Below are 13,705 nucleotides of genomic sequence, written 5' to 3'. Positions count from 1 at the left end.
TCACAAAATCACATTAAATATCCACACATTCTCAGAAGTGCCAAAAGGCATGTGGAAGACTCCCCAAACATATGGAGAAGGTACTCTGGTCAGATGAGACAAAAATTGAGCTTTTTGGCCATCAAGGAAAACGCTAAGTCTCGCTCAAACCCAACACTACCCCGAGAACACCATCCAATGTTTTTCATCAGCAGGGACTGGGAAACTGGTCAGAATTGAAGGAATGATGGATGGTGCTAAATACAGGGAAATTCTTGAGGGAAACCTGTTTCAGTCTTCCAGAGATTTGAGACTGGGATGGAGGTTCACCTTCCAGCAGGGCAATAACCCTAAGCATACTGCTAAAGCAACACTCAAGTGGTTTAAGAGGAAACATTTAAATGTCTTGGAATGGCCTAGTCAAAGCCCAGACCTCAATCCAATTGAGAATCTTTGGTATGACTTGAAGATTGCTCTACACCAGCGGAGCCCATCCAACTTGAAGGAGCTGGAGCAGTTTTGCCTTGAAGAATGCAAAAATCCCAGTGGCTAGATGTGCCAAGCTTATAGAGACATACCCCAAGAGACTTGCAGCTGTAATTGCTGCCAAAGGTGGCTCTACAAAGTATTGACTTTGCAGGGGTGAATAGTTATGTAGGCTCAATTATTCTGTTTTTTTTTGTCTTATTTCTTGTTTGTTTCACAAAAAATATTTTGCATCTTCAAAGTGGTAGGCATGTTGTGTAAATCAAATGATACAACCCCCCCCCCCAAAAAAAATCAAATTTAATTCCAGGTTGTAAGGCAACAAAATAGAAAAAAATGCCAAGGGGGGTGAATACTTTCCCAATCCACTGTATGTAACCCAAATATCCCTGTATCTATCAATCAATCAAATGTATTTATAAAGGCCTTTTTACATCAGCATTTATAAGGAAACGATGGGTCTGGTTGTATGGCTGTAGAATAAGGTCCTGAAGCTACTGTTTCCTGCGATGGTTGGTGGAGCTGGCCAGAGAAACAATGTGATCCAGAACAGAGTGTACTCCAGGTTGTTTCCCTGTTGCTAATAGGCCTGTTCTCTTTCTCACAACTGTCAATTTGGCACAATAATGACATGGTGTGACAGGCTACCCAACCTGGATTTACTACTACTTTTTACGTTATGAAACACTTACTGCGTGTTCCTCTCTGGCAGTTTGACCTTATTTAGACTAGGAAAGCAGTGTCAACTAGACAGGTTGTTCTCGGTACAGGTGTAATAAGTATGTTAGTGGGGGGAACGGGAGGACGAGGAGGAGGGACATGTCTTTTTGGCTGTAGAAGAAACTGCACAGTCAGACATTGTGTAGACCGTTATGTTATCTTTTAAGGTCTTGCTTATTACCTGCTGATTTAATGCAGATGATAAATAGTTTTTGGGGAAAATCTCTTGCTCAAACAGGACAGGTACTATATTACCCTGTCCTTCTTCACTGACCTAACTAAAGACCTTAGTGATCAAGGACAGTACAATAACATGATCCTATCATTTCCACAGTAGTATGTATCAATGAGCCAAGCTAGTGAATAACAACAGAGGTAGGAGGATAATAATTAAGTTTGAATCTGAACTTTCCCACTGGGATTACAACCAGTTTGTTATTTTGTGCGAATAGGTGGATTATAACACACTATAACACAGAGTGATCATGCCTTAGTGCTTCTGTGTCTAGTTTGTTTTCATACCAGTGTGTGAGTGTTTTGGTCCATTGCGTGGCGACGACAGTAAAGAAGAATTCAAGGTTTGATTCAACAAAGCATTTTTCAGTGGCCTTAATTCACGGCTGTTGCTTTTTAAAGCTTGTTATTATGGAGATAAGATTAGCCACTAAATAACAGTGTGGCGCCTGAAAAGTGCTGAGGGGAAATATTTACACCTGTGACTGAGTTTGTGTCTCAGTTTAGTGGTATCACATAGTTCTTCTATTTTGGGCTTAGTGCCGTGACTGGTGCTGCCGCCACTTCATTCAGGGTCTGGTCTGTTTATTTTGAGGTGATTGTGTTGGTTAGTGCTCAGTTATTCAGGCATTGGAATTCCTGACGTTCTTCAGGCACGTATCTCTCCTCTCAGCTCACCTTCCCTAGCTGATTCAGTGGCACGTGGCTTATATCAAGAGTGATAGGAGGAAAATGGCTTTGTTTGTGTGTCCTTGTTAAACGTGGGTCTGTCTGATTTAACATGATGCCTCCCATGGGCTAACTGCACCATACATCCTCCTAACTGAGTTTTATGGCGTGGGTCTTGTGCTATGTCCTCAGAGCCTTGACCTTTGATCTGGAGTCCACAGAGACCAGCTCATATCCTCTACCCTGGCACTGCTCAACCATGACCCCCAAGACAGGACAACCATTACCTCATCTCTACTCCATCTGTGTGTCCCCGCCCCCTTTCTCTCTGACTCACACTTGTTACCGTACTAGAGACATTTGAACAAATCAGTTGAAGATGCCCCATTTTCTGATTTTCCATTTGGAAAGTTTACCTCATAACGTCTCTCTGAAAAAGTGGTTCTGATGAGAATAGTTAAGGGGCTGATTCCTGGAACTGATTCTACCTCCCCAGACCCTAACCCCATTTCTGCCACAGTGACCCCCCTTTTTGACCTCCAGAAGAGCTGTGTCCTAGGAGCCAGAGGTGAGGGGTCAGTACGGGTTGCCTGTCGTGTGAAGCGGCCTGAGTGAGAGGGTCACCCAGCTGCTCTAATCAGTTGAGTCCAGGATGACCCTATGGGACATCTGCCGCATGCCTCACATTTCGATATACACACACATAGTGGTGTAAAGTACTTAAGTAAATATACTACTTAAATAGTTTTTTGGGGTATCTGTACTTTACTTAACTATTTATATTTTTTACAACTTTCACTTCACCTTATTCCTGAATAAAATAATGTACTTTTTACACTTACATTTTCCTGAACCTCAAATGTACTTGATACATTTTGAATGCTTAGGACATGCAAATGGTAAAAATTCACGCACTTATCAAGAGAACCTCCCTGGTCATCCCTACTGCCTCTGATCTGGTGGACCCACTAAACACACATGCTTCATTTGTAAATGATGTCTGAGTGTTAGAGTATGCCCGTGGCTATAAATACAAGAAAATGGTGCCATCTGGTTTGCTTAAAATAAGGAATTTGAAATTATTTATACTTTTAATCTTGATTCATAAGTATATTTTAAACCAAATACTTTTTGACTTTTGCTCAAGTGGGTGGGGTTATATCCTTCCTGTTTGGCCCTGTCCGGGGGTGTCCTCGGATGGGGCCACAGTGTCTCCTGACCCCTCCTGTCTCAGCCTCCAGTATTTATGCTGCAGTAGTTTATGTGTCGGGGGGCTAGGGTCAGTTTGTTATATCTGGAGTACTTCTCCTGTCCTATTTGGTGTCCTGTGTGAATCTAAGTGTGCGTTCTCTAATTCTCTCCTTCTCTCTTTCTTTCTCTGTCTCGGAGGACCTGAGCCCTAGGACCATGCCCCAGGACTATCTGACATGATGACTCCTTGCTGTCCCCAGTCCACCTGGCCGTGCTGCTGCTCCAGTTTCAACTGTTCTGCCTTATTATTATTCGACCATGCTGGTCATTTATGAACATTTGAACATCTTGGCCATGTTCTGTTATAATCTCCACCCGGCACAGCCAGAAGAGGACTGGCCACCCCACATAGCCTGGTTCCTCTCTAGGTTTCTTCCTAGGTTTTGGCCTTTCTAGGGAGTTTTTCCTAGCCACCGTGCTTCTACACCTGCATTGCTTGCTGTTTGGGGTTTTAGGCTGGGTTTCTGTACAGCACTTTGAGATATCAGCTGATGTACGAAGGGCTATATAAATAAATTAGATTTGATTTGAAGTAGTGTTTTACTGGGTGACTCACTTTTACTCGAGTTCTTTTCTATTAAGGCATCTTTACTTTTATATATATATAAATTTATATATTTATATATTTTATATATATATATACACACACACACACACGAACTGAAATACATTGTGAGAATCTCAATAAATATCGTATTGGTATTGTGATAATGTCATATCATGAGGTCTCTAACAATTCCCAGCCCTAGTTTATTGTGCTTCTTCATTCCTACACACTACAGGCAACCTCGGACCATGAGAAGCCAACATCACATTTATACCACAACCCCACACACACGTATCAAACAAGCAAAACGTCAATACAGGATTAAGATTGAATCCTACTACACCCGCTCTAACGCTCGTCGGATGTGACAAGGTTTGAAAACTATTACGGGCTACAAAGGGAAACCCAGACACGCGCTGCACAGTGATGGGAGCCTACCAGATGAGCTAAATGCCTTTTATGCTCGCTTTGAGGCAAGCAACACTGAAGAATGCATGAGAGCACCAGCTGCTCTGGATGACTATGTGATAACGCTCTCGGTAGCCGATGTCAGCAAGACCTTTAAACAGGTCAACATTCACAAAGCTGCAGGGCCAGAGGGATTACCAGGACGTGTACTCAAAGTATGCACGGACCAACTGGCAAGTGTCTTCACTGACATTTTCAACCTCTCCCTGTCCGAGTCTGTAATACCTACATGTTTCAAACAGACCACCATAGTCCCTGTGCCCATGGAAGAGAAGGTAACCTGCCTAAATGATTACCGCCCCGTAGCACTCATGTCACTAGCCATGAAGTGTTTTGGTGGTCATGGATCATCCTGGACCTATATAATAGGCGGTGTCAGAGGAAAGCCCATAAAATTATCAGAGACTCCAGTCACCCAAGTCATAGACGGTTTTCTCTTCTACCGCACAGCAAGTGGTACCAGAGCGCCAAGTCTAGGACCAAAAGGCTCCTTAACAGCTTCTACCCCCAAGCCATAAGACTGCTGAACAATTAATCAAATGGCCACCTGACTGTTACATTTGTTTTGTACACTGCTGCTACTTGCTGTTTATTATCTATGCATAGTCACTTCACACCTACCTACATGTACAAATGATCTTTAACCCGCACACTGACTAGGTACTGGTACCCCCTGTATATAGCCTCGTTATGTTATTGTGTTATTGTGTATTATTTTTTACTTTAGTTTATGGGCTTGTAAGTAAGCATTTCACGGTAAAGTCTACACTTGTTGTATTCGGCGCATGTGACAAATCAAGTTTGATTTGATCAGAGCGAAACTGTTACCTTCCTCACATAAATATTGACAAAAGTCTGGTCTGCTACATCACACGTGTAGGATCGATAAGCACTCCTACACACCTCCCCTGGAGGTTTTAAACCCCCTATAACCTTCACTCTAAGAAAAAGAGGTGCTATCTAGAACATAAAAGGGTTCTCCTACGGAGACATCTGAAGAACCCTTTTGGAACCTTTTTGTCTCCGAGTGTAGACCTGTCGGACTCACACAGAGTATCAGCATGTCTGCTAGTCTACAACATGTAGTCCCCAGGAACCATACAGGGTATTGGGTAATGTCTGGATTCCTTACATGGTGGTTGACTAGAAAAACTGCAACCATGTAGTATAGGTTGTCTCAGTCTGGTACGGCAATAGTCTTGGCTATGAGAGATATTGGCATCCCAGCCACCAAAAATATGAAATAATAATAACTTAACCGTCCACAGTTTTCCGTTAAAGGCAACTTGCCTAATGTCTACTTGTCTACTGTGGGTGTCTGAAAGCTCCAACACCAGGCAAGTGAAATAAGAGACTCTGCTGTAAGTGTGTTTGTGTGTGTGATCATTTTAATGTTTCAGCACGGCCAGCTGGCAGTCCTAAATGTTATTGTGATTATATTGCTCAGTCTCAGTTTTCCGGAGGAAAACCCACAATGAATATTTTACAAGACTGTTAAAATACTTTAGACAGATCACAATGGTCATAGCAGAGTGAGTTTGATGCCGGACACGTGCATACACACAGACGGCCATGCACACATTCACCAATTCACACAGACAGACACACACACAAACACACACTCAAACTGTTGAGAGATGTTCTGGAGTATGTATGTGTGTGCCATGTTGCAGTGGTGGGCCGTCAGGGCCAGCAAGGCCTTCTCTGCTGGCCTAAACATCATCAGAATATAATTTATTTTTAAAATATATTTTCCCACAAATATGTATTAAATTATTCCCCAGAGTAAGAGTTATACTCTTCATTTCATAGTTTTCCTCTTGGTTGCACTGCTTCCAGCCCCAGGTTGAGATTTGGAGGGCTGGTCTTTATGTTAGATCTTTTATCCAATCATATTCAGCCATCATGTGTTGCCAGGGTTCTAAATTCTGCCCTCAGCCCTTCAGAATCAACAGTGCGGGCGCTTGTAGCTTAAAGTGAATGGAAATGAAAATTTAGTGTCAACCAATCAGCTTTAGAGTTGGCTATTGTACGCCTGCTGGCTGGCTCCAGTGTTACACAGGAGCCAGCTAGCAGGCGTAGTGCGTGCACGTCTTTTGATTGGATTACCAATATTGAGAGGCAGGTCCTATATGGGCAGGTATATGCAAACCTCAGAACTAGGAAACTGAATTTGATAAACTAATTAATTTGCGTACTACTAAGCTGTTTTTTTTAACCCACAATGGCGGAAGGAGGAGAAGATATCGATTTGGTCGAGGATATAATTATAACGCCATTCTCAAGACAAACTTTTCAAGAAAAGTTAGACATTGTCAGGAGAGGTCGCCCGACGACGACGCTACAAAGCCTGTCACAGGCGGGAAAGGGGTTCGTTCGCCACTTTCAAAGTTCCAACTACGAGCGCTATCAATGGCTCACAGGCTCCGAGAAGCACTGCAAACTGTACTGCTGGGAATGCCTATTATTTGCAAGTGATAGATTTGGTGTTTGGAGCCACACTGGCTTTGCAAACTTGAGTTGTCTAACCAAGGCAGCAATGAGACACGGCTGGGCACTTACAAGCAATGGTGCTTTTGAAAACTTTTGGGGACACCCGAGTGGATCTACAGCTCAACGAACAAGCTCGCAGGGCAACGGGAGCTGCACAATGAAAAGGTATTGTACTCTTCCCCTGCAATTCTATGAATAAAAATGTCAATTTCAAGGTGACGCAACGCCTGTTTTTATACTGCGTTTCTGTCTAAATGTATAGTGTCTAGCCATGGCATCATAATGATGGTAATAAGAGGTGGATTAATTCGGGTGGGACTGTGTAGGACCTCACTGAAGGCCCAACCCCCAGGCCCACGGCACGCCACTGCCATGTTGAGGTGTAGGGGCCAGGGCTCTTAGAAGGGCAGGTGTGGGTCTTCAGGCTTTGAACCCAACGAACAAAAGGTCAGTAGCAGTTAGTTTCAACAGCTTGTCCAAGAGCTACAAACATGGTACATTTTCATAGATCATGCAAGTCGAGTGGTTTGTGTCAAAGGACTTAGAACAAGACTATCAATAACATGGATTGTTCAACACTACCTGCTTAAAACTCCCTCAGAAGGTAATGCGTCTGAAAATATAGTGCTGATTGAAAGTGCTTTTTGGTTCTCAACAATATTTCTTGAGCTTTCCAACTATCTTTACATAACATATCATTTTTTTTACACTATGAATTTGAGATAAACGATGGAAAAACCTCTGGCTGTTATTGGACTGTTTTACATATGAAACGACCACAGATAAGATCCACTGTAAGAGGTCCCTTTCTCTGTAGTTAGTCCATCATGTTTTTTTAGAAGTGCTGCTATCAGTTTATGCCAGATCTTGGAATGACATACTTTGCTTTTTCCCTCCAACATCTCTTTTGTTACTGTGGTTATATATCCCCTTTCCAGGCAATCAGATGAAGCAACTCTCCAATGGTTTCAGTAAGACAAGACCTTGGAGAGTGAGAGAGTGTGTGGTGGGAGGAGCTAGGAGGACTGGCACGTTGTAATGGATGTAATGGAATAAATGGAACAGGATGAAACACATGGAAACCACATGTCAGACTCCGTTCAATATATTCCATTCCAGCCATTACAATGAGCCAGTCCTCCTAGCTCCTCCCATCAGCCTCCTCCGACACACTCCAAGGTCTTATTTTACTGATTGCTTTGTCTAAGTGTCTGGAAAAGGGTTATACAATAGAGATGTAGGGGATTAGTCTACCCATATGTGACTCTCTCTCTTTCTCTCTTTCTCTTTTCATCACCCTATCCGTAGGATTTAAATGGAAAACATCTGCCCAACTAATGGGTCTTTCCAATCCAGGCCTCTTTTGCAAGACTCCCTTGTCTGTGGCTACACCTGCTGCTAGTTTAATGGACCTTACCGTCTTGATGGAAACAGTGACACCAACACACACATACCCACTACTGTTCTACTGGAGCTTTTGATCTGACACCTGGACCAACTCTATCCCAGGCCTCCCAACACCTATCATACATTGACATTGTACGTTCCCAGTCCTTTACTTCTTCCAGGCAGCCATCCACCTCCATCCTCTCCCTCTCCCTGCCCCCTCCAACCTGTGTCTCACATCTGCTTTGCTGGCTAGACGTGTAATTTCCCCTGTTACGTCATACTCTTACACTCAGGCACTCTGGACACACATACAGACAAAGCTATTAGAACCGTATGCTCAACAGGGTCCTGGCACTACCAGACAAAGAGCCTTTTCATACAAAACGTCAGCCTCTCCAGTCCTTCCCAATACCAGCAAGGTCATCTCTACTTTATTGCTTGTTAATGTGTATGGTGTATGGGGAGACTATTGAAAACAGGGGAAAATGCACACATGCAATTTGGAGCACAAGATCTGGACAGAAGATGAAACACATAATTCATGATCAAAATGTCTTCTTTAAAAATCTTTTTTACATGAGACATTTCTTATTATATTGGGACTAGTCCTCATTCACTCAAACAGCTGCACTGTTGCTGCCCTCTAAGAGGTGAGTCACCTACTTTAGACTACATTGGCTTTGAAAGGGGACCCAACACCTGCTTGGGAAGTAAATGAACACCAGAGCAGGATGACAGTAAACCCTCTCAGAGGAACGAATGAGAGCCCTTCCTTAGTTCCTGCTGGTTCAGGTTGCTGCTGAAGGAATGGATCTGGAGAAGTTGTGACCATCCATGACTCACCAGTGACAAGACCGTCGATTCATCACCTGTGCTGAACACAAGTACTGACTGCTACTGTTCTGTTGTACTTCTACAATGGCCATAAAGACAAACATTCACTTCTATAAGGACTTTTGGATCCAAAACAATGAGTTCTCTTATTAGATATTCTTATGAGAAATAGATTGGGTAAGTACAACGTCAAACAAATCAAGTGCGAAATGAGCATTCCAGTTGAGTAAAACACATTTTCATTACAGATTGGCATCGCGTGAGGAAAATACCCTGCATTGTTTAACTGATTTCATGGAGTGGACACACCTTGTTGCTGGGGCACGTGAGACCCAGCGGGCCAGAACATCTGTGGGGCTCAAAGGGACAGACAGACTGGGGTCAGATGTCCTGGGCTAAACGCTTCTGGGAAAGGGTAAGAGATTTAGGGAGGGGAAAGCGGTTAGGGGGGGCAAGAGGAAAGATGGAGGGAGAATGTACATTAAGTACACTCTTAGAAAAAAGGGTCCCAAAAGGGTATTTGGCTGTCCCTGTAGGATAAACTTTTTTTAGTTCCATGTAGACCCCAGTACCTGGAACTAAAAGGGTTCTACCTGCAACCGCAAATGGTTCTCCTATGGGGACAGCCAAATAACCCCTTAAGGTTCTAGATAGCACCTTTTTTCTAAGAGCATACCACCAAACCAAAGGGAGAGAAATGTAATTGGTGAGAGAAAAGGATGGAAGATAAAGAAAGGGAGGAGGGGAGAGAAAAATGGCAGAAAGGACCGGGGGAGGAAGAAGGGAGGAGGGGAGAGAACGAGGGTAGAAAGGACAGGGGGAGGGAGGAGGGGAGAGAAAGAGGGCAGAACGGTATGGGGAGGAAGAAGGGAGGAAGGGAAAGAAAGGACCGGGGGAGGAAGAAGGGAGGAGGGGAGAGAAAGAGGGTAGAAAGGACAGGGGGAGGAAGAAGGGAGGAGGGGAGAGAAAGAGGGCAGAAAGGACAGGGGGAGGAGGGGAGGGGGAGAGAAAGAGGGCAGAAAGGTATGGGGAGGAAGAAGGGAAAGAAAGAGGGCAGAAAGGACTGAGGGAGGAAGAAGGGAGGAGGGGAGAGAAAGAGGGCAGAAAGGTATGGGGAGGAAGAAGGGGGAGGGGAAAGAGAGAAAGAGGGCAGAAAGGACAGGGGGAGGAAGAAGGGAGGAGGGGGAGAGAAAGAGGGCAGAAAGGTATGGGGAGGAAGAAGGGGGAGGGGAGAGAAAGAGGGGCAGAAAGGTAGGGGGAGGAAGAAGGGAGGAGGGGAGAGAAAGAGGGCAGAAAGGTATGGGGAGGAAGAAGGGAGGAAGGGAAAGAAAGGTATGGGGAGGAAGAAGGGAGGAGGGGAGAGAAAGAGGGCAGAAAGGTATGGGGAGGAAGAAGGGAGGAGGGGAGAGAAAGAGGGCAGAGAGCAGGCAGAAAGGTATGGGGAGGAAGAAGGGAGGAGGGGAGAGAAAGAGGGCAGAAAGCAGGCAGAAAGGTATGGGGAGGAAGAAAGGGAAAGGAAAGTCATCACCAACTAGGATGGCAGGGAGTGAGCTGGCTGGTGTGTTTGAACTGCCAGAACCCTGGGCCCATTAGCTGTACTAATGCAGTGTTTGGAGGGAGGGAAGCTGAGCCCCCAGAAAACCTTTTAATGTCTGCCATAACTCCTTTACCATGTGGAACATCCAGAGCCTTTTAACATGTCTGCTGTATGCATTTGGAACTAGGCCAGATAACTGTGCCACCCCACCCCTCTCCTACTGGACCTGCTATTAGAAGGCATTTGTGTGTGTGTGTGTGTGTGTGTGTGTGTGTGTGTGTGTGTACCGGCATACGTGCATGTGAGCACGCTTTAGGAAATGAGGCCCAATTAAACTGGGCAGTGTCTGCCTTATTAGAAAAACTGTGTTTGTACAGGGAGCACTGGAGAGAAATAAAAACAGCCAGCTCTGTGAAAAAAGTGCACTGATCAGCAGCACAGACACACACACCCACACAAAGACATGACAGAGTCAATCATTTAGGGAAACTCCCAGCCTCCCACACCTACAGCTATAGGAACTTAATTTGACCAACAGTATCAGTGAAAAGTTTGGACACACCTACTCATTCAAGGGTTTTTGTTCATTTTGACTATTTTCTAAATTGTAGAATAATAGTGAAGACATCAAAACTATGAAATAACACATATGGAATCATGTAGTAACCAAAAAAGTATATTATATTTTAGATTCTTCAAAGTACCCACCCTTTGCCTTCGACAACAGCTTTGCACACACTTGACATTCTCTCAACCAGCTTCATGAGGTAGTCACCTGGAATGCAATTTCAATTAACAGGTGTGCCTTGTTAATTTGTGGAATTTCTTTCCCTCTTAATGCGTTTGACCCAAACAGTTGTGTTGTGACAAGGTAGTGGGGGTATACAGAATATAGCTCTATTTGGTAAAAGACTGAGTCCATATTATGGCAAGAACAGCTCAAATAAGCAAAGAGAAACGACAGTCCATCATTACTTTAAGACATGACGGTCAGTCAATTCGGAGAATTTCAAGAACTTTGAAAGCTTCTTTAAGTGCAGTCGCAAAAAACATCAAGTGCTATGATGAAACTGGCTCTCATGACGACCGCCACAGGAAAGAAAGACCCAGAGTTATCTCTGCTGCAGAGGATAAGTTCCTTAGCGTTAACTGCACCTCAGATTGCAGCCCAAATATATGCTTCACACACATCTCAACATCAACTGTTCAGAGGAGACTGTGTGAATCAGGCCTTCATGGTCAAATTGCTGTAAAGAAACCACTACTTAAGGTCACCAATAGTAATGAGACTTGCTTGGGCCAAGAAACACGAGCAATGGACATTAGACCGGTGGAAATCTGTCCTTTGGTCTGATGAGTCCAAATTTGACATTTTTGGTTCCAACTGCCATGTCTTTGTGAGATGTAGAGTAGGTGAACGGATGATCTCCGCATGTGTGGTTCCCACCATGAAGCATGGAGGAGGTGGTGTGGGGGTGCTTTGCTGGTGACACTGTCAGTGATTTATTTAGAATTCAAGGCACACTTAACCAGCATGGCCATTCTGCAACCATACGCCATCCCATCTGGTTTGCGTTTAGTGGGACTATCATTTGTTCTTCAACAGGACAATGAGAAAACACATATCCAGGCTGGTTAAGGGCTAGGGATGGAGTGCTGCAACATGACCTAGCCTCCACAATCACCCGACCTCAACCCAATTGAGATAGTTTGGGATGAGTTGGACCACAGAGTGAAGGAAAAGCAGCCAACAAGTGCTCATCATATGTGGGAACTCCTTCAAGACTGTTAGAAAAGCCTTCCTCATGAAGCTGGTTGAGAGACTGCCAAGAGTGTTCAAAGTTGTCATCAAGGCAAAGGGTGGCTACTTTGAAGAATCTCAAATATAAAATATATTTTGATTTGTTTAACCCTTTTTTGGTTACTACATGTGTGTTATTTGATAGTTTTGATGTCTTCACAATTTTTCTACAATGTAGATATAGAAAAACCCTTGAATGAGTAGGTGTGTCCAAACTTTTGACTGGTACTGTATATTGTCACAGAAAAATAATCCTGCAGCAACAGGATTTTAACGGTTAGTCCATAATGTTGGTGGATCGGTGGTTAGGCTATGAGCTGGCCAAGAGTAGGCTACGTGAAAAGTGCAATACTGTTAAAGGGATACTTTAGGATTTAGATGAATTCATGGATACCATTTTTATGTCTCTGCATCCAGTATGATGAAAGCAAGAGGTAGTTTTGTGAGCCAATTCTAGCTAGCATTAGGGCAATGACTGGACATCTATAGTATCTACTAGCATGCTAGCAGATACCATAGACTTCCAGTCATTGCATTAACTCAAGTTAGCAAGTGCATTAACGCTAGTTGGGTCATTCCTACTCTGCGATACCTTTTCTGTCCCCAGCCAATATAATTTCTTATTTAGTGCAAAAAAGGGTTAAAATGTGGACTGCGAAAGGCTTTAAGTATAAGGTCAGGTGTTATTTTTCTTAAAATCACAAAATATGGATCTTGAAAGGGAATTTGATGTATTTTGATCTTTTTTTTTCAGTGGATGTAGGTGTTTTTGTTATTCATCAACTTCTAAGATAAATATATGCCATTAAATTATAACTTATTTTAAATGTTTCTTTATTATTTTATAGTCCAAGTTAAAATCTCTCATCAAAAATGTTTTGTTCATGATTATTGTATTAGTATTGTGTTTATAATTTTCTGTGCTCCCTGATTTAGCTTTCCTCCTGTTACCTTGTAGTAATTCCCCTTAAAAAATAAATAAACAGCCCCTTCCCACAATTACATCACATTCAGCAAGTGTCATAATTTTTTGGGTGGGAGAACAACGGTGCAAAACTGAGTAAATATAAACACTCGGTTGTATCTATTTTTCCATGTTTCATGCTGTTAGTCTGTTTGTATCCACCCTGTTAGGCTAAATTATAGAGAAAATAAATTGAATGTCAAAATGTCAGAATATGACCCATCTAGGAACTTCCTTCAAACTGCACGCAGAGAGATACAAAAGTTGTCCACAAGTTCATCTGTCGAAGAATAGAAATGGCTTCATTGCCAAAATCCTGAAGTATCCTTTTAA

This window comes from Oncorhynchus tshawytscha, linkage group LG17 (assembly GCF_018296145.1).
Source record: "Oncorhynchus tshawytscha isolate Ot180627B linkage group LG17, Otsh_v2.0, whole genome shotgun sequence".
In the NCBI taxonomy this organism is placed as follows: Eukaryota; Metazoa; Chordata; class Actinopteri; order Salmoniformes; family Salmonidae; genus Oncorhynchus; species Oncorhynchus tshawytscha.
The sequence above is the reverse complement of the archived record's forward strand: the minus strand, read 5'-3'. Positions refer to the sequence as shown.